The sequence below is a fragment of the Lathamus discolor genome, chromosome 4 (genome assembly GCF_037157495.1).
Source record: "Lathamus discolor isolate bLatDis1 chromosome 4, bLatDis1.hap1, whole genome shotgun sequence".
Classification (NCBI taxonomy): domain Eukaryota; kingdom Metazoa; phylum Chordata; class Aves; order Psittaciformes; family Psittacidae; genus Lathamus; species Lathamus discolor.
The window spans coordinates 2,435,948-2,458,716 of NC_088887.1; the positions used below are offsets into that span (position 1 = coordinate 2,435,948).

Sequence of the window (22,769 nt, forward strand, 5' to 3'; positions counted from 1 at the left end):
AAGAAAAGAATGCAAAGACATCTGTATTTATGGACCTCCTCCATTAATTAACGTATGGTCACCACACAGGAAACTATTTTATACAGTTGTTCTTTGTACTTCGTTGATTTATCTGGAACCAAAATGACTCAGATAAGCAGTAATTTTAAGCATTATTCCTCTGCTTTCTCCAAACAGCAGATCTGTAAAAGCTGGGTTTTGGGAACTCTGGAGAAATTGGGATAACTCATGCTATATTTTTAAGAACAGCTTGAACATGCTGCCCATTACACAATGCAGCATTTTCATTAAAGGGTAACTAAACGAGCACTCTTAGGGAATGGAGTGAATACGTTGTACAGATCTGTTGAAGACCACTTGTCCTCTGCACATAAATTTTCAGGAAAAGAACATTTCTTAAGATGAAGGAAAAATACCTCATGTCCATCTTCAACAATTTTACAGGCACCGGAACCATAATAAACCTCTGTCAGAAAAGAGACCTTATTCTTAATGTTCACTTAACACATTTTAGTTTAATGTGAAAAAAGGGATGGCCTATTTGGACCGGTAAGTCATTTATGAGCATTTACTCAAAAAATGAACTAGCAGGACACCGAGTGCAGCAAGAGAACCCTTGAAATCAAGCAGGAAAGTAAACATGACTGAAATCCCAGCTCAACCAGTTTGTTGCTTTGTTTGGGGTCCCGTTTTCTCCTAGTAAGCACAATGGCTCTTCTGAAGTCTTTCTGGCAGTGTGTTCCTGTGTTTCTTTAAAGACAGTATTTTCTTAAAGGTTTTAAAATCCTTAATATCACTGATCACTGTTGCACAGTTCCTGCCGAGCATCTTTAGTGCATTCCAAGTGACTCCTAGCATTTCTTATTTTTATAAACCAAGCATTAACCTTACTTGAGGAGGATGGAGAAGTAACTCACATAGAGAATCATAGAATAGTCAGGGTTGGAAAGGACCTTAAGATCATCCTGCTCCAACCCCCCTGCCATGCTACAAAGCAGCAACTCAAGCACAAACCAATTACAAAATGCATTTGCTGAGAACGCCTTAAAATTTGTGTAATTAGAACTGATACCAATACCAAAGCTTTTACATTAAAAGAGTTCTTAAATTTATTAGCTCTTTCAGCCAAATCAAATTCCCATAGCCTGTTTATATACTGCAAACACCTATGCAACAAAGGAACTACCAGAGACATCTTATTTCACACTGTCAATTCCTTTGTGCAAATAAATCCAAGGGATTGGAAAGTGTTACATGTAGAAAGAATGCTTACTAAACTTATAATACAGACAAATCATTATGGATTTAGGACCCCTAACTGATTTTCAATATACTTTAATCAGGCCAGACACATGTGCAAGAGACCACCTGAGAGAATCTTAGAACTATCAGGCCAATTTTCATTTTCTGCATTTGGATAGTAAGTCTACAAGCCTCTGCCTCACAAGGTAGAAAGTCAGTTCAAGAGTAAAAGCTTGGGTCTTAAGGAAGATAAACTGTAAGCAGCAGAGGATATGAACGTCTACATTTCAGTTATACATTATAGCATCTTGTAAAGCATAGTAGAAAAGCCCACTTTAAATAACGATACAAAAAAGAGCTCCTTAGTTTCCTTCTCAGATCCCATCCCTGTACAAAAACTGTCAGTACCCTAAATCCAGAACACTCCAGAAAAATTCTGTCATCCCAGCATTTGCTTGGGCAACTTACAAACTGGTAGGCAAACACCAAGACATCCTTGACCTGGATAATCCTGGGAGCCCAACTGGTCAACCAAAGACACTGTCAAAGCAACAGCGACTCATTCATACGGAGCAATTTCCCTGGGTGCCCTTGCCAATCACTATGATCAGTCTGACAGACGTGATCCTGACAGTGAGAAACCACTAGTTCTCTGAAAACAGCACAAATCTCTGAAGAATTCCGAAGTTAGAAGCCCTGCTTGGGATATATGCAACAGCAGCTATCTTGAACTAAGGCACTCGCTATTTTTTCTGTTCTCCCCTTGTCATGGACAGAGTCAAAGATATCACTGGGTCACTACCAAGAGGTAGGTAACGCTTATGGTCTCTGCTAGATCTGCAAACACAAGTAGCACTGGTGAAATCAGAAAGATGCTCTCCCGGTATGGGTCTCCGGATGGGCAGTGACATCTCAGCACTTAATACAAATGGTGATTAATGCAAAAAAACAGTTTCAGACAGCAAACATTTGTTATCCGTCCTATCACAAATGGACTTGAATCAAGAAACAATAAATGGCCAGGAGATTATTTGAGTGTAAATGAAGTTGTAACTCTGCCTTTCACAGCCGATTTACTGGTTTGGGAAAAAAGCCAGACTGAAATCAGCAAAGTTACATTTAAAACGCAAGGAAACTGAGCTCCGAGAAACTAGTGGTCTGATCTGAACAGGAGTTTAGAGGGAGGAGAAGAGGGCTGCTTCATCTCCTATCCCTAGTGAAGCACTTGGTTTTGATGCTAGAATACCCAGCAGTTTCTTTCTACAGATGTGAAGTGAACACCTTACAAAGCTTAAATCACTGCGGCCCATTGCATTACATGGATCACCAGTTGGGCAGACTGTTTCTGTCTGCCTGCAATCTGCACAAAGAGACCTAGGTGATAGGAGAGAACAATGAGAAAGAAAAACAAGTACCAACATGCTCAAAGCACCTGTTTCTGTAGTGCTCTAAGTTTAAAACAAACGCTAAAGAGAAACACCATCCTGCTTAAGTAATTTTACCGCTAAATTTGTGAACTTAAAATGCCAAAAGATTTAGTACCAAAGCACTCATTCATCCACTGACAATTTCCAGCATAGGCAGCTGGTTAACAAAAAAAGCAGTTTAGACATCCTCCACACGGACTTTGGCTACTATCATTCCTGAAACAGCTGGCCAGGTCAAACTGGCACATAAAACAACCTGTAAAGAGTTAAGATCCAGGAGCTTCCACTAGAAGATACCATCCATTTTGCCTGGGAATTTACACGTTGAGAGTGGCAGAAAGGATAAGACAGGTTTTGTCTTGGAAATGAACAACAGTGGGGAAAAAAAGAATATATGAAAAACTGAAAAATGACTTGCTAAGATGACAATATTGTGAAACTCAAAGTTCCTGGCAAGTAAAACAGCAGTTCGAGGTAAATTGCTGTTTTGCAACTTGTATCAAAGAAAAGCACAGAGGTGAAATGAAGACACTTCAAGAAGTTTGCCAGCAAGGTGGGGAGGGCGGAAAGCTGGTCAAAAAGTTGACTTGTGAAGAAATACCACCAAAATCAGTTTTTAGACCGTTTCTCCAATATGTCAAAGGATCATTTTGACCAGCTGCTGTCTTCTAATACACTACCATTCCTTCCTGTAATGGTATTGTCTGAATACTTTAGTAAATACATGGTCTGTTTTGTCACTCAGTTCATTACTGAAACATAAAATATAGAGGCAGCAGGTGAGATTATTGCTGAAATCAACTCTGTAAATGGGGACATTTTGACATGGAAAACCACTCTTGAGATGGCAAGCTCTCTGAATAGCTCTATCCAACTCCATGTTGTTATTATTCCTTTAGCCACTGTTTCCCAATCTTACTTATGATAGCGTTATGTGAAACATAGAAAGCTTTGCTATACTCAGTGACATCTACCACGGCTGCAGCTTTATGCACAAAGCCCTTTAGCAGTCCTGTGAACAGATTTAGGCTGCTTCAACAAGATCTCCTGGCAACTACGTAAAGGCTGTTGCTCATGTCCAAAGTTTCTGTCATTTGCTATGGTTTTGCCTCTAGAAATCAATTAGCACTATGACTCATTAATAGTTTGGTGGCTCCTCATTTTCACTTTTAAAAGACTAGGCCCCCATTTGCCTTTTCCCCAGGCTTCTCGTATACCAGCTATGTTTCCAAGGTAATAGAGCTATCTTCAACTGTGGCATTTCATCAGCCAGACCATATTTTATATTTAAATCTCAAAAGGGTTTTATAATTAAATCCAGTATACCAAAACCACCTAAAATACTTAAGAAATCTGCTAGCTACAAATGCTTTTGATAAAAGGAAAATAAATACCAGAATAAACGTCCAATTAGAAGCTGATTACAGGCAAGTTAATTTATATCAAACGATTAAAAAAAAAAAGAACCTACTTGAAACAATTTGTTCTTTAAAATATGCAACATATATCTATTTGGCTTTCTTAAAACCTGTATGATGACTGACAACAACATATTAAGTTACAAATTTCAGGTAGGCACTATATTCAACAGCAGAACATCCTACAAAACCTGAGCACAACACAACAATCAGTACACATACTCCTATAGCCAAGGAAGGATAAACCCTTCAGCAAAAACACTCCAACTTACTCGAAGTATCATTCACTTCATATAAAAGGTACTTCTTCAATTTGTTCTTTTCAAAGTGATATACAAAAATAACAGTATCTCCTGTTCCTGATTCCTTTGGCTACAGGCGGATTTATCCCTGCTGCCTGTTTGATGAGTAACTTCACATGTACTCTATCTACTTTCAGCATACAAAAACCTGAAAGCCAAAGTGTTGCTGACTTCTACACAGGTGGAAGCCATACTTACTCTTCCTACACAGGCAAAATAACCTAGCACAATCTAGTTGTGAAGTGCATTCGAGGGCAGGTCCCCACTCTTATGCTGTGCATAAATTCCTTTTAAGACATAAGCACTCAAAACAAATAAAATATACCCATCCACTAATGTTTCTTATGAATTGTTAAAAGATATGAAATATTAAAAGTGGTTAAATGTGAAGAAGGAAAGACACTAGGAAAAAAAGAGGCAATGTTCTTCAAGAAAGCAAAACTCTCTCCACTAGACCAATCTTATGCTAGAATAACAACTTTAATATGCAATACATGGAGTCTAAAGTTTAGATAACTTAAAATTTTGTAGATCCAGACATTTTTCTTATCCTAAAAAGAAAACCCAAAAAAGAAACCCAATCTTCCCTCCCGTATTTGGGTTATGATGCTTGGGTCAGACTGATACTGCATATATCAAGAAGCAGAACGTAGAATGGAATATTCCAGGCTACTAACATCTTTTCCCATTTTAGACACTTGTAATATTGAGAAAACTCTTTCTCAAGCTGGAGAGATTAGAGCAGCTATAGTTGTCACCACTGCAATGAAAAAGGGTGCCACTATTTCTTCGTAGACAGTTAAGTTCTTCCACCGCAGTCCCTTCTTTCAAGGGAGGTCTTTTACATAGTAACAAATATCTCTACACATCCCACCAGAGGAATAATAGCATGAAACTACAGAAAAACTAACTTCATAAGACCAGAAGGACCTTTTGCTTACCAGACTTCTGCTGGCCCTCAGGTGACTCTAAAACAGCACTGCATTCTGTATTACAGCTGTGAAAGACAACATGGCTTCACTAAGGGCAAACTGTGCCTGATGGCCTTCTACATCAGCATGGGTGGATAAGGGAATAGCAACAGATGTCACCTACCTGGACTTGTGCAAAGCATTTGACATTGTCTCGCATGACTTCCTTGTCTCTAAATTGGAGAGGCATGGATCTTAGGGATGGACCACCTGGAGAAAAAGGAAAAGAATGAACGGTCACAGTCACGGAGTTGAGCTCAATAGCTCAATACCCAAGTGACAAGTGGTTTTCCTCAGGAACCAGTAGCGAGAGCTGTTTCTAATTCTTTGTAAGCAACATGGACAGTGGGATTGAAAGCAAGTTCTTCAGTGACAAAGGTATGTTTTCATGTGCACTTAATTCTCAATTGCTGAAAAGATTTATGAACCATAATTATCTCTACAAGACAATACCAACACAATAAGATACAGAGGAAGATGAGTAAGAAACAGAGGTTCGTGTGGGGTCTTTATGTCTCGGCACTAGAAATCAAAGATGAGCAATTTATGCATAATCTATCTGATTGATGTTGATAAGACGGTACTACAAAGAACAATAATTGCAGCATTGATCTATCAGTTTACAGTGTTTTGCAACCAGTTCTAGGAATTACAAAGGCCGCTGCCGAGTGAATGACTTCTGCTGCTGCATTTCGGAAGTGCCTTTAAACATAAATGCAGATGCTATGTTTGCTGAGACTTTCTCTGGCAAAGTGGTTCAGGGAATTTGGAAAGAAATCAAGATCCAGCTGTGAGTAAACCTTGATATGAAGATTTAATATATATTGTGCATCCAAAAGATTTTTCTAATATACATTGGTTTTCATGCCAATCCTCCTCCACCCATCCATCTCTTCAGTACATTTCTGCTGGATGTGGTCCACGAGGAGATACGTGAAGAGATCCATCTCCTTGTCTTGCACAGCTGGAGGCTGCCTCCTTTTAGCCCCAACTCACACCTGTTTGCAGGAAAGGTACAAGATGCAATTGCAGATTTCAGGTTGAGGCTGTCTGCCATTACAGCTTTTTTTTTTACCATCTTTCAGCCAGCAGACCACTAAGCAATTTCAATTGTGTGGATTATAAGACCCCCCTAGGGAATTTTGCATTCATAGATCAGTGCAGCACTTAGAAATTTCCTTTTCTTTAGCACTTTTCACATCATTCAAGGACCCTTAAGTGAACAATCATCCTCTTACCTGTGCTATCACAACAGAAACTTGTGTGCCTTGCCCATCAGTGACAACATATGCTTTGAAAGCAATTCACTTTGGGCTCGGGGGTCTCTAAAACCTAAAGCAGCTGCACTGAAGCTTTGTAGGGCATCCATGCATCGCTCTTCCTCATCTGAACAATTAATGAGCTGCCAAGTGCAGACATAGCAAAACTGACTGAGGACATCAAAGAAACCCTAACAATAATGATTTTTGTAATTTAAACATCTTTGCAGAAAGCCCTTAACATGTGGCATTGCTTTGTAGAGAGAGTTCGGCGTAACTGTGAGATAACGTATTTGACTTAAGCTGGCAATGATCATGTCTCTATCTGTGTATCAGCAGACAGACACCCCAGTGATTAATTATCTTTTATCACCTCTGGTGGTCTAATCTTTTCTAGGCACATTAGTTTGCTGGTTTTAGGAGTTTTTCAAATAGTTTGTGCCCTTTAAAGGTCCTTCAAAAAAATCACCTTCAACAAAAACTTGTGTGGGCTCCCCCCAAAATGTTGGCTCTCCTTAGACAGCGCGAATAAAGAGCCTTCTACCAATAGCGAAAAGCTTGTATTTCAGCTCCGAATTTCACAGAAACCCATTGAAACTCGGTTCAAGACATCCACTAAGAGCATCAAGCTTCACCATCTAGTTTATTAAAAAGGATGTTAACAGCTAATGTAATTTGGATGACGAATGAGGTATTACAAAGCTACAGAAAACCCTAAATATTTCTGAATTTAAAAAGCAGCTGTTATGCTTTTTGTTCTGAGATCTACACAGTTCAATTCCTGAATTACTGAGAGATCTCTGTCCCACAGTTAATGCAATATTATTATTATATCTTACTTTTAAGATGAATATTAGGCTCTACAAACCTATATTAAAACCTAATTGATGGTTAAGCTTTGCGAGCTAAGTCTTGAAGAACTAAGCTAGATGATCAGCAGTTTACAGTGACCCAAAATTTACCACTATCTAATGTTACACTATCATGATAAAATACGTAACTTGAACAAACCACAAGATCATTACCTGAACTAGCACACAGAATCATAGAACAGGGTTGGAAAGGACCTTAAGGTAATCCAGTTCCAACACCCCTGCCGTGGGCAGGGACACCTCACACTAAACCATGGCACCCAAGGCTCTGTCTAATCTGGCCTTGAACACCGCCAGGGATGGAGCACTCACAACCTCCCTGGGCAACCCATTCCAGTGCCTCACCACCCTCACAATAAAGAACTTCCTCCTTGTATCCAATCTAAACTTCCCCTGTTTAAGTCTTCCATCAATTCTAAAATACACTGGACAAATAATTTCTCCCCATTTTATGAAGCACTTATTGGTTTTACAAAACAAATCCTCTGGCATTTGTGGATGCATTGGATGTAGATGCATAGGTGTGGGCAACTGGGGGCTGCAGGAGAAGCCAGGAGCTGCAGCTCCAGGCACTGGAGCAGAGATTGCCCTGCAGCCTGTGAAGATCCCACAACAGAGCCAAGGAAATACATCAGGAGGAAGGAGCAGCAGAAAGGAACAATTATGAACTGCCCATAACCCCACTCTTCTCCCCTAGAAAAGAACCCCTGTTTGGTAGTAAAGGAGTCAGAAGCAAAGGAGAGAAGCTGAGCCCAGGAAAAGGGACAGAGCAAGGTGCCATTTTAACACTTGCCTTTTTGTTTCTCACTACTCAAATCTGTTTTACCTGGCAGCAAGGTGTTTTCCCCAAGAGGAATCTGTTTTGCCCCCAGCAGTAACTGGTAAGCAATCTCCCGAAGCTTTCTCAACCTTTTTTCTCCCTAAATCCTGCTAAGGACAGAGAGAGCTGAGGGTCTGAAAGAGCAGCTGGGTGGGAGTTTGGCTCTTAGGCAAGGTTAACCCATCATAGTGGGAACAGCTCAATTCTTTGAGTAGAAATCAACTATAGCATTAGACTTGACCATTCTGAGCAGCACATACACATAGGTGTAAATTAAGTGAGAATTTTTAGTGTGAAGCTAAAGTTCTATTTCTTTTTGAGTTTTGTTTTTTTCCTGGCATATTAAGGTTTTAGATCCAAGTTACATGCACAGATTTCCATCTATCACAATAATTTTAAGGTCTACATACACATATAATAAACCAATATACATTAAAGCGTATTCCCATAAAAAAACCCCACTGAATTTTTTTGTTACCAGACACTATCCAAACTATTATTCATGCAGTCATGTTTCACACTTATCTAGTTTGAGGCTTAGATAATATAGAAAAAAAAATCATGTTGCCACCATGTTTCAAATCAAAAGCCTGCCATCAAGTTCACTTAAGGTAACAGTCAACAGGCATACCTTTCATGAAGATGCAGGCGATTTATATAGATATGCTGTCACTTTTACAGTTAAAATTTTGTGAATCCAATCTGGTTTCTACTAGGTTAACATAAAGAAAGTCAAACTGCAGGTTGCTACACCAGTCATGCTGACTTTGTAGATGCAATCATTGTATATGTTAGATTGGATATAAGGAGGAAGTTCTTTACTATAAAGGGTGGTGAGGCACTGGAATGGGTTGCCCAGGGAGGTTGTGCGTGCTCCATCCCTGGCAGTGTTGAAGGCCAGGCTGGATGAAGCCTTGTGTGGGATGGCTTAGTGTGAGGTGTCCCTGCCCATGGCAGGGGGGTTGGAACTGGATGATCTTGAGGTCCTTTCCAACCCTGACTATTCTATGATTCTATGAAACAGCCAGTTCACTGCAGTCTAGCCAGCAAGAAAGTTCTTGCTATGGCTCAGTTTTATTTGTGTCAAACAAGCAGTTATTGACCAGGTCTTCATCCTACAGCTTTAAACAGGCTTTCAAATATCCTAACCTTGAGTCATTATGGGAGGTAAATCTTAGATAAAAACCCAAGCAAAAAATTAGGTGGCAGCCCAACAGAGTACCTTCATCCACCACCAATATTTGAACTCAGCTGAACAATGGGCAAAATTTATGTGGATTCTCACTCCTGAAGTTTGTTCTTTTGCGTTCAATGGAAATAATGATTATTTGGTCTCCTTCAGTATTTGCTAAGTAGGTTTTGTCCCAGTATTCCTTCCTACATCATCCTATTCATTTGGTTTAAAGAATGTTCATGTGCTGCAAAGATTGCTCAGAGTTCTGGGTACACACTAGACCTGAAATGGATGTGGTTGTAGAATAAGTGGAAAAATACATAAACATGGAGGCAAAAGAACAAGCAAGAATCATAGAATCATAGAAGTTAGTGATGAGCATAATTAAAGCAGATAAAGAAATGTGAACTGTTCAGCCTGGAGAAGAGAAGGCTGCATGGAGACCTCATTAGCAGCCTTCCAGTATCTGAAGGGAGATTATAAGGATGCTTGGAGATTGTAAGAAACCCATCTCAGTTACATACTTGCAATGTATGGAAGTTGTACCAACAGCCTGTCAGTTCATACAGAGTGAAATAACTACGGGCATGTTACCAATACAGTTAAGTGACAGATCACAGCTAGTACCTGTACAGTAAGACTAGATTAATTTTGTTCACCCCCAAAGCCGACAGGTAATCTCTCCAGAACAAGCTGCTGTGAAGTGCATGAGTTCCCATGAAAAATTCGGATTACTGAAATGAGTTCAGCAGTTATGAAAGGAAAATTCAGATGTCACCTGTCTGATGATGAAGAAGCCTAACTGCTTATTTCTACCCAGGTAGTTTGAAGCAAGTGTGACACATTTAATTCAGTTCCCCCTTTCTTAACTATAGACTACCTACTGCAGATACTAGCCAATATCTAACTATATATAAGAAACTAAAGAGATTATACAAACCCCAGTACAGCACTACAAGTTTAGAAAGAGTATATCCTGACTAGTTTTCCAACTAACTCTCAATGGCCATACTCTATAAAATACAGCATCATGGGGGTTTTTAAAGCTGAAATAAAACCTGCTGCACTAAGCAATACCAATTTATCGTTTCAAACATAGTACCTGTGATTAAGGGATATTCTGAATGGAAAAAAATACATATATATTTAAAGTCTGTATTGTGTTAAGTATTCATGTGCAACTATAGCAAATGTTGCTGTTGCAAAGTAATTCAAAACACTGATGCGTTAAATTGTTTCTTCTGTTTGTTTCTGAATCTATGAAATACACAACTGGCTCTTTCAGTATCAAGATAATCGAATGTGGCTTTTATTAAAATAGAAGAACAGTGGAAACTAGAGGAAAGGGTAAGCAAAACAGGATTCACCACTTAGAGAAGTTTCCCCTCTTAACCTAGGTAAGGTTTCAATCCTTGTATCCTGAAAATCATGACATTTCATTAAAAAAAAAAGGGCTGCAGAAGGACATGTATCATGTTCATGCAATGAGATGTGCTCTACATCCTCTCGCAGCCATCAGTAGAAAGCTTATTGCAAAAAACATGCAGGACACTGTACCACTCACAGGCATTAAAATAATCCATTTTGCAAATGAGGAAAATGTGAATGGAGTTTGAATTTCACGGTTTGCTATTTCAAGAAAATCATTAAACTGAATTAAGGAGAAATATTTCAAAAGAGAGCATTCAGATTTAGCGATTTGGGGAACCCTAAGTTTTGGTGCAACACAAGTCACGCAGCTGACCAAGACAGCATCTCCACACACGTTGTCACATCAAATTGATAACCAACAGCCCCCTTCTCTACTATTAAACCACAAAGGTATTTGAGATCCAGTCCTACATCCTTCTTTCTAACTGAAGGTTTTAAAGAAGGTAAGAGAATTCGTAATGCTTAAAAACATCTGAGCGTTCTCCAGATCTAAATTGAAACGGTTTTTAGAGCAATTTCCATTTGAAAAAACGTGCCAGGGCTACAGTTAGCCCACTTGCTAGCAATTTCTCCTTATTTTATTATTTCAAAGAAGAGATACAGAAAAGGTTATGGAGCTTGCTAGAGAAGCAGCCTGGACTTGGAAAGTGACAGCATGGAAGGCCCTTTACAGCAATTTTACTATCCTCCTTTGCTTTCTCTGTACTTGTTCGTCAGTCAGGTGTGAGCATCCATTTTTCTACACATTCATTTCTTGATATTCCAGCAGAAACAAGAAGCTCAAGTCACCACCACCATCTCATAACGTTAAAATTGCTGATAACACGAACATGTAAGTCTCCCATCTTTAAAGGTTTAACAATATAAGCATGCGATAACAGAGCATGACAATAACAGGAGATGTAACTGACACCCCCACCACTCCCTGCCCACATAAGCAGGGAGTGCTCTATTTGCCTGCTTTATTTACTATTTGATTTCAGTAACTGAAGAGTTCCTGCATGCTCACACTTCTTCCAACTAAAACTAAAGTACAAATAAAAAGCCATAAAATGCTACTCACCCCTAGATCAGAATACCTCAAAGCTTCAAAGTCAAAGGTTTTAACTTCTGGTACCTTGGCATACTCTAGAAACTATACCCCTGAAGAAAAGGATAATGCATCTCCAAGATTAACACCTTTCTGTGCTTCACTAAATTAAGCTTTACAGCTCTTGAAGTCTACAAATACAATTTTTTCCCTAAACTTTTTGCTTTTAAAGTGATCCATGCGATTTTATGTATTTCATCAGTATTTATAAGGGGAAGCTAGAAACAGAGACAAAAATAGATGATGTATTACTTGTTAAAAAGCTCTGAAGCCACTAGAAGTTGGTTTTCTTGAGACAACACTGAGATGCAGAGTTATCAGCATTTGCTTGAGGTGGTTTCCAAAATGAACCAACAACTTGGCCTGAAGTAACGCAACCAATCAAAATTTGTGGTATTATCGTAGGCTTTAATCTATGCATAAAACCAAACAGATCTAAATCTTGTAGGAGATCTGAACACAGTTCTTAGTGACCCTACTTGAGCACAGGGGTTGGACCAGAGGACCTCCACAAGTCTCTTCCAACCTCAACCCTTCAGTGATGCTGAATATATTGTATATAAACTATCCTGTGACTGATCATCCAAAAACAAGATGAAAATACAGCTGTATTCTGCACCAGACATTTATCCAAACTTTATGGAAGCAAAGGGTAATCTCATAGAGACATAGCACCAGCAGTTTTAAAAAAGATCAAATTAGAAAGGGAATAAAATGTCGATTAGTAGGTACCATTACAGTTCTGAATGCTATCAAACTGTACTAGTTTTTACAGTTTCTTTCACTATAAGCTTCACATCTTCTTGCCCTGGAAATTTCATTTTCAAGCTCCAAACCTAAAAGAGAAAGCTTAGTTTTCTATCAAGTCATGTTTCAATGTGTTCAACTCCATTAAACCTTTCAATATCTAATACTGCGAGCTAATGGTACAGTGTATGCTTTTCAGATTAACGTATTTAATGTTTTTTTCCTCATCTCTTTCCTGTCCACCCAGTTTCATGATATGTTATATTATGAATCGCCTAAATATAAAGTTGGTCAAAACACTTAACTGTTAGCAGGCAGAGGTGAGACCAAGATAGCACGACTCTGTAAAATAGCTGTCTTTTGAGATCTGTACTGAAATCACAAGATCAAAGGATCAACTTCATTGCTATGCCAAACCCAATTAGAAGCATATCAATGTGAATAAAGTACATAACACTACTGGGTTTTTATATAGCTAACTCACACCTCCCAAGACCTGGAATGCTAACTCTTCCTGCCCTCTATGTTAAAAACAAAACAACAAGGAAAAAAAAGAAGAAAAAGAGGCTATTTGTGTTCCAGTATTCACCATTAATAATATAGGGTAAAACGTAAAATCCTAATTTGACTGCTGCAAAACCCTAAAGGAATTACTGCTCTTTAGTCAACTTTTCATCACGCAACTTAAGTTCATTATAAAATACGAAGGTCTTAATTCAGACCCTTTAAGTGCTTTGCACAGAAGGTCTTGTAAACTCAAAACTGATTCAGAACATGTCCTATGTGAGAGGATAGCCCCTTAAAAAACCAATCAGAAAGTCTTCACTGCCAATGCACATGTTTTATTTGAACACAGGTTTTGTATTTCTTGCTAATGAGCAGCCTAGGAAATACTCCAGTATATCTTGGACTTTAGAAAGCATAGTAGATGGAATATTTGTAGTGTTATGTTAAACATTATTTCAACATAGCCTTCATGTCATTTTACTTCAATTAAGTAGCAACGTATTTCAGACAAACAACACCATAAGAAGCATCTGGGGATAATGTATAGAAAGGAATAAGTTCACCTGCACTGTAATCAGGTAGTAGAAATGGCATCACAACAACAAACTGCGAGCAAAAATTGAAGATAGCAAAGCAGATCAAGCACTTCCATGTATAAATACGATGTACCACTGGGGGACAAAGCACTTGTTGACTCAATTGTGCGCGATAAAGCTAACTACCAGGTATTGGAGAACAAGGTTACTGCTGTACTCGAGTGATTATTTCACCTCTCCATAAGTCCATGACTGTAGGACACCCAAATCCAGTTTGGAAAGTCTTTGCAAAGTAGCAGATTAAAACTCTCTGATCCAGCTAGGCAATGCCATACACCCCAAACCAGTCGGTAACCTCCATGGCCTGTTTGATGAAGCATTAAAAACATACACCCATAGAAAACTCGTGTTACGAGGGACCTCTGGAGGTCACTGAATTCAAACCTCTGGTCTAACCAGGGTCAACAAGAAGAGTTTCAAGTTTCCACAAGGCATCCCTGGCAACTTCTAGCAACACTGCACTGACTAAAAGATTTTCTCTGCATTGTCAGTATTTGTACTTCCCCACGGAGAGTCAGGAAATGTTGCTAGATCTATATAAGCATTACAACTGAATTAAACAAAACCACTGTTCTGCTTGGCACAAAAAGGGAAAGGGAGGAAAGAAGGAATTGCCAACATATCCTTAATTCAAGTCTATTGTTTAAATGACCTGAAAGCATCATGGATAAATCTGTCCTTATTCATGCAGCCCCCGGTTTGGGACACTTACATAATAAAGGATCTCTCCAAGCATGGTGCAGCACAAGTAATTGGCAAGAATTGTTTTATCTGGCCATCTGCTGCCACTATACTGAGCTTTCAGGCTTTCACGAGTGATGCCCTTCTTAAAGGCCCAGGTCTTCAATTCATAACACTAGGAGCTGTCTTCGCTCTGAGCTGGAGTTGTTCCTTATTTACATTCCTGAAGAAGTGCAGTAACATTAAGTGTCTAAAGTACTTGTTTAATTGCACTTACAGAGACGTTCAGACTAACCCCACATTAGCAAAATAATGATGGAAGTATGTTCCTTTTGCCCCTTATGCAAAGGAGGATAAGCAGTAAGACTGCACGGAGCTATACTTCACTGAAGCTTTGATCTATCCATAGGATGCTGCCACTAACATTTCCTTGAATTCTACTTAGCTGTCTCAACTCTTGTAAAAAGCCATGAAAGCCACCAATCACCACCAGGTTTCACACACAACCACAACAAAACACGAAGCACCCATATTCTTACCATAGATTTCCAAATTACTTCATATTTGTGCAAAATGAGCTTTAAGAACACACTGCAAAATGGGGTTTGGATGTGTTTCTCAACACCGAAGCTACAGCACATTTTAAAAAGCTAAGAATTAGTGTGTCCAGTTTCAGATTTGGGAGTGGCTGGATATCATTATTCTGCCTACAGATTTCTTTGCTTCAGTACCGTATCTCTATCCCTTCCCCACCACCTCTTTTTTGAGAGTGAGAATGCAGAATAGATAAGGTCATTTCGTTTAATTAAGATGCAGCGCGCTCTGTGCACAGGGTAAGGGTCAAGAGTGATGCATCAGCTTAATACTCAAAACAGGGCATTTCACTGTGCTGTGAGTGAGCTGCACAAAAATTTATGTTCAGCCTTTCAAAGAAAGAACTCCATTTGCAAAAAACTGGTAGAGAAATAGAGACTAAGCAAGTGTTGAAGGCTACGTTGGATGGGGCTCTGAGCAACCTGGTCTAGTGTGAGATGCTCCTGTCTATAGCAGGTGGGTTGGAACTAGATTATCTTTCAAGTCCCTTCCTAACTATTCTGTCCTTCTACAATAATTATAAACACATATATGTTTCCCCCTCTAAAAATCCAAGGATAAAACCCCTTGCAAAATATATTTCTAGGATTCTATGATATTTCAGGGTTTTACCTTTTCCCATTGCAAAACGTCAATTTTAGCACTTGAAAGAACGTGCCCTGTACTCCCTTCTATGCTTCTTAAGCAAATCTTCAACATTTTTTCTACTTTTTTATATAAAACAGATAAAACAGCAATCTTTTAATATTTATTTCCTAGTAATTCTGCTTTTATCATATGTATTCTCATTTATAACCTAACTGAAATTTTAAAGCAGTGATCTCATCTTTTTCCTAAGAAATATTACTAGGATGCATAGTTCCTTTGCTAGAATTAGAATTTATTGAACTAAGAATCACAAAATGGTTTGGGTTGGAAGGGACCTTAAGATCATCCAGTTCCAGCTCCCTGCTATGGACAAGGACACCTTCCACTAGACAACATTGCTTAAAGCCCCATCCAACCTGGCCTTAAAGGCTTCCACATCAGCTCACACCGTGAAGGAGAAGACCAAGCATCGGTATTGGGTTCAAGTCAAACCCTTGCCACAACCTCCCTGCTCCTCTGCTGTTCCCTTTGAAGCCATCTGAACCAGATTTCAAAACATGGGAGGTTGGTATCAAACCTACAAATGTTGCTATATAAAGTTCAATGAAAAGTAATGGTGCTGCATCGGTTTTGGAGTTTTCTTTCAGGAGTTCATCAAGTCAAATGCCTGTTACATTAACTGTCACATAGCTAATAATCCTTCTCACGTAAGGTGTTGCATTTTGTGAAAGAGCTTTTCCTCCCCACACTTGTGGTCTCTCTCCAGCCAACTCTTCTAATGCTGTAAGATACAGTGCTACACAGCTGCCATCTAGATCTCTTTTTTCCACAGCTCTTTTCTGCCCTTGTTCTGGTCAAAGGTCTCCTGTCTCTTTTACAGAGCATGGGTAGTGTTGGGTTGTGTTCAAGTATCAACTTCATGTAATTTTAAAAGCCCACATCTTATAAATATATTCCTTCTGTGGGTTCCAGTCAGTTGTCACTTCCCACTTAACTGTTGCAAGCTAATGCATGACTGCTATGCTGATCCACCCTCTGAAGCATCTGCAGTTCAGACTGAGATAAAATAATGGAAGCATCAGTTAAATGAAAACTTTCATACCTATCTCTCAGACAAAATCAAGACGCATGTGACCTTTACACTGTAAGCACTGGTATCCAATACAGCTAGATGTGTTCTGAACACATTAGGCATGAAAACTGTGATCAATATGTGTAAGTATTTATACTTTCACACTTCACTTAGATATTATTTACCTCACTAATGATGACAGCAGATGTTACTCTGCAAAACTATTAAATTATCAGTATTAATACTGAGGACTATTAGTGAGTTATAATAAAGTCACCGACTGCTATTTCACTCCTATACAATTACTACTTTGCTGGCAAAACATTTATGCAGAAGTAATAGTACTGTACTTACCTTCTTTAGCACCCTGAGAAGAAACCTGTGTGTTGGCTCTTTAGACACAGCTAAGGGCTTTGCTCAAAACCTCATCTATTCATTTCAACAATATTAAAGTAGATGAAATGAAAAATATCTCCTTTCCTTGGGTGTTCTGCTTTACGCACAAAACATGCTTTAACAACATTTTAACATTACCTCAGTCTTAACAGATCTGTTCTTCTGATGTCTTAAATTACACTTGCCTAGTTTGTATACAGGAGAAAATCACCACCATGTAAAACCATCACATATGATGCCGTTTATATTCTAGGTTTCTATATGCATCTGCAACCTTGGTTACTAAGTTTCTGTTTTATACCAAGTGGTACACATAAAAACCACCACAACGGTAACAATCCACTTGAACAGGTATCGGTAAAGGTCTGATGTAGTCTTTGAGATTGGTTTTGATATTAAGATAGCAGAGTTGCCAAAGAGAAAAATCAGGAACTTCTAAACTGTAAAGTACACAAAATTAAAACAAATAAAAGCTATTTATAGTGAGGTACTTACACCTATAGCAAGTTTTTGGTGGGATTTCTTTTCTTCTTTTTTTGAGAAACTAGAATTGGCTTTTCCTACCTCCACAGGAACTTCTGCCAGGACGTGTAATGTTTGGTACCAAGCAGAAAAACTATAAAAAACACTTAAGAAACTGTGGGTTCTCATTTCTTTCTCTAAAAACCTTATCTGTTACTAAATGTGGGTTGACTAAAGCATAAGCTTAAATACTACTTAAATGATATAATCAGTTTTCTTCCTGGACACATCACAAAGAACCCCCCCTGTGAGGATATCCTGTGTCCATTTAAGGCACAAGACAAGTTGATCCCCATTGCCGTGTACAATGACTACAGCAGACCTCAGCTTAATGCAGATAAGAGTTCTGCAGTCTGTATATACAGTGAGAATGCATGGCGAATATACAGTGTATGAAGTTGGTATTAAAGAGAATTTACTAGTTTGAGTTAAAACCAGGAGGCAAAACAATCTGATTCTTACATTAAGTTGAGCTGATGCTGAGGATCAGGCTCTAGCATCCCTGTCAAGTGGGCAGCAAGTTTTTCATAGCTGGCATAATGCCACAGAAAAACATTTTCAATGACAAAATATATATGTATGCGTATATATATATATACATATATATATTTTACAGTTCCATATTGTTTTACATTAAGAAGTCTAGTCACTTCAATATAACTGAACTACAGCAACTCTGTCAGGTTAGTCCATATTCATAAAGAAGCTCCAGCGTGTCATCACTACTTTTACCAGCATGTAAATCATCAGTCTATGTTAATTGTTTACTGTGATGTGATACCATTATTTGGCAGCTTCTGACTTAAATATTTCATCCCTTCAAGTGTGCTCCTTGCCTACTTCAGACCAAATAAAATCAATTAGAGATATTTTGTTTTGATCTAGGCTGTCTTTTCTCAAACTCATAAGATCATGACCACAAAACATCTCAGGGAAGATTATTGGGGAAACACATGAATAGTTTATAAACACTCAGAAAGCTTTGCAAACTTCTCATCAATAACTGCCAGCCAAGAAATCATCTCCTATCACTGCTAAATCATCTCTCAGCACACAGCCCAGGCCTGACCTGATTGAGGGCAGGTGACAGACACCTGGTATAATTCTGCTTTTCTTCTGGGATACTCTCCTCTTTCTGGGATACAGCAGCATGCACATGAAGACTATCAAGACACACAGAACAAGAGACCTAACTCAAAAAGACCAAGTCTTCAGTTTGTAGATACAGTGGCTGAAAATCTAAGTTTCAACCTAGCCGTCGTATCTAAGTGCGCAAAACAACATTGATTCTTAGCCACAGCGCTCTCATGGCACGGTTCTTGTTAGTATGCATTTTTACTCGCTGTCTTTGGCTACTGCTTGCCCCATCTTCCAACTGCTTTTGCCTGCTCCAGTGTTACCTGTTGCATGATTGCTTGTGCAGCACTGCTTAATATGAATACTTCGTCATAAAATGATACCTAGTGAGTAATTTCAACACACAAAACACCAAACTAGAATATTTCCCACGTGTTTTTATATCACTTCAAAATCGTCGTCTTGGTCAAGGCCAAACATTCAGACCAAGACTTGTGGTTCAACATGTGGCCTTGTTCACATGTTCAACCACAACACACTGTGTTGGAACAAGACTTGTGCAGTTAGGACAAGCAATTCCCTGTAAGATGTGATATTACATCTCTCAAGTGTTTCCACATATACGAGGCTACTGTTTTGTGAACATTTTAACAGTTTAATTCATTTAACAGAAAGATAATGTATGAGAAAGCATTTACAATAAATATTTCCCCACTTATTCCTTTTAAACACACAGGAACGATTCAGATCATAAGCAAACCCTTTAGTTTTGTTTAACAAAGATGATGTAACAGGCAATCTGGAACCTTCTCCCCAGATTTGCTTTTATGTTCATTTCTTACACCACATACTCTCTTTTCTTAGTTACTTTAAGTGGTAACTAACAAAACCTCACTGCTGAATTATTAACCAGGCCATAGCTTTTCTTCTCTCATGCTCAATTTACTACATACTTCACAGCGGACTCGTGCCTGATTTTCAAATACTGCAGAGTGGTTGCAAGTCTAACCTAACACAAACAGCAGAAACAAGGATCTGTTATGAATCCGCAAAGCTTCATGATTTATTTTTCGTTGTTGTTTTTAACTAGAATAAGTCAGGGGAAACTTTTCTAATGGTTTAAAACATACATAGAGAAGAAAGGAGTGAGGAAGTGAAGGAGTTTCTAAAGAATGGGCTCCCAGAAGCACTATAACAGTTCATCCCCATTAAGGGTAAGGGAAGCAGGTGAAGCAAGAGACCCTCTCGGCTTAACTGTGAGGTTCTAAGTCAGCTTAAAAACCGAGAAGCATTCCAGAGATAGAAAAGCAGACAGCTACTGAGAACTACAAGGGCACTGCCAGGGTGCGCAGAGACACAGGAAAACAGAAGCTCAGCTATGCCTTCTACAACAAAGGAACCTGCTCAGTTGATGTGGGATGAGTCATGAACACTGCCTAACTGCATTTCTCCAAAGCTTTTGATACGGTTTTCCCACATCCTCCTCCTAGAAAAATCCCTGTGTTACAGTCTGGACAAGCTTTCACTGTCTAGGGTGGGAAACGGGCTGACCAGCTGCACCCAGAGGATGATCCTTGAGGTCTATGATACAGAATTGCTCGATTAAAAGGCATCATTGAAGTGATACAGCTAATCGACCCTGTTTCCTAAAGCAGATGAAGTTTTACACCTGTTTGGTGGAAAGACAAAATCTACCAAAAAACCATTCACCCCAAATAAAGAGCCATTTACTTCAACACATTTTCACTGCCAGCTTTACAGTTAACTCATTATCTTGGCCAGTATAGGAAAACATTACCGAGTATAAAAAAGTACGACTTGAATGATTATAGCCCAAGCATACTTTAAGCTGCCAGCACACAAACTATGAATTCCAACTGAACCCTCCCTCCCCCTTATTTTTTCACTGTTTATTACTTCACTTTGGGATCACCAGGAGAGTATGTTGACCCATAGCTTATTTCTAAACTAACTTGAATTAGAAGCAGAATCAAACCTCTCAGAGTTTAGTTACTGGACTAGATCTAAGAACTTACACCAAAATAAAAGTGATTGTTCAAGTCATGAATTTTGGGTCCAAGGCCACTATTTAGCTTCACAAACCTACAAAGATCGCCCCTTCTCTCTCCTACCCCGTGTCATCTAACTTGTAAATTGAGAAACAAAACCAAGTTCTTCCTTTGAGAAGCGCAGGACCCTCATGCTACTAAAGCAACCCTTCAATATGCAGCATGAAAGCACAGCGAAGTGCTCCTTTGATACTTGCTGCAAGACTTGAGATGGGAACGAATTTCTCCGAGATGAGGTGGAGGTATGAAAGGTTAAAAGATTGGATCCTAAGGAAAGATTGCTTTAAAGATTGAACTATTGATCTATTCTCCTCCCTGCCTCCCCTTCATCTAATATCTCCAACAATTTTGAACTCCAATAAATCTCAGCTTCATTTGATAGAGAATAGACAAGAGATTACATCCTATAAATTCTGCAAAACGTTGCTACTGGGCAGAAGATACAAAACCCAAACCATTGCTTCTAGGGAGAGGAAGAGTACAGCTCTGAGCTGTTTTCATGTTAGGCTGGCCGGTTTAGCTGAGCAACCAGCACGTGTATACACACAGCTCTCAAACAGCTATAGCATAAACTGTGACTTGCTCATCCTCCTTGGCAACAGAAAGGGAGAGGGAGCACACTCACAACAACTTGGAGGTCAGAGGGAGAAGAGGTAGGGGGAAAGTACTCACGTTATTTAGGACTATCGACGTTGTTTAACACAGAGCTCCCAGCTTGCACCTGAGCAATCCATTGACTCACAGCCACGCTGGCTCAAACAGGCGGCCGAACCCAGCACTGCAAGGGTTAAATGGTAAGGTTTGCCTAAGGGTGAGCCTGATTGGCAGTCAACCTCAAGTACGCCGGAATGAACCGGACACGCTCCTGTGCCAGCTCAGGGATGCAATGCCGGTGATGGGCACAGGATGCATGACCATGCAACTCTCCCTCCACGCATGACAATGCCGTCTCCTTCCGTTGCCAGCCCCCAGTACCTAGAGAGAGCCTGGAGGAGCTGTTAGCTCTTGATGGTCCTGCTGCAGGCGGAATTCCGAGGTAATGGCTCTCTGGAAACCCCTTTGTCCTTAGGCACAGCAGCCACTTGCCGCTCCCCTGACTCAGTCGAGGAGCAGCAACAATCTTTGCTTCTTTAACAATGAGTTTTTAAGTTAAGAGCCCTCCTTTGTTAACACACCTCAATCTAAAGACTCAAGAAGAACAAACGCAAATTTTCATCAGATAAGTGGATGGGGTCTGCACATAACAAAAGGACAGAGAATTAGAAGATGAAAAGAAAGCAAACGTGTCCAAACCTGACACCCAGGGACCTTGATTCCACTCAACACAAAATTTAAGCTCAGATGCAATCATCTTCCATTTACTCTTAGGGGAAAGTCGAGCTCTCTTAGGCGTTCATTCTCCTTTCCCAGTGCTCTTGGAGACTTGGATCTTTAGTCAGCCACCATTGGTGCATGTCTCTTTAAATCATAATTACATAAACTACATTGTGAAGGAACCCTTTGTCAGAGGAATTCCTGATGATTCGGCCACAATTTAAGGAAACAGAGTTTTCACAAGTTAACTAAGGACTAAAGATCCAATTCTCTGTTCAAGTAGAAGTCCTATTTTACCAGCAACCACTTTTTAAGGAACCCTATAACAAGATACATGCTTGTACCTTTATGTTTGTGTTTTATTCTCTGTCAAATAAGAAACTCAATTTATTAATACCATGATCTTTGTCTCATTGGGAATGCGGACCTTATCCTGCACGCTTGCAAGTTCAGCCTAAGAGATTCAAAATGCATGGGCAGCAGTTGAACTCATTTCCCCAAATCATGTTCATTTTTGCACTCCAATTGTCTATGTGGAATGCAGAAGCCTTACACGTAAAAGCAGGTGATAAGGATATATTGGAGGTCATCGGAAGCTAA

At 39.3% G+C, this 22,769-nt stretch overlaps 1 long non-coding RNA gene across 2 annotated transcripts in view; it reads right to left on the reverse strand.

Moving 5' to 3' along the window:
* The window catches only part of LOC136012907 (uncharacterized), a 309,517-nt gene that overhangs the window by 190,783 nt on the left and 95,965 nt on the right, over positions 1–22,769 (reverse strand). For both annotated transcript variants that reach the window (XR_010612062.1, XR_010612061.1), the window contains exons 4-5: positions 5,485–5,570; positions 5,331–5,386 (exon numbers count right to left, since the gene is read on the reverse strand). This is a non-coding gene — a long non-coding RNA (uncharacterized LOC136012907). The remainder of the gene's footprint in view (positions 1–5,330; positions 5,387–5,484; positions 5,571–22,769) is intronic.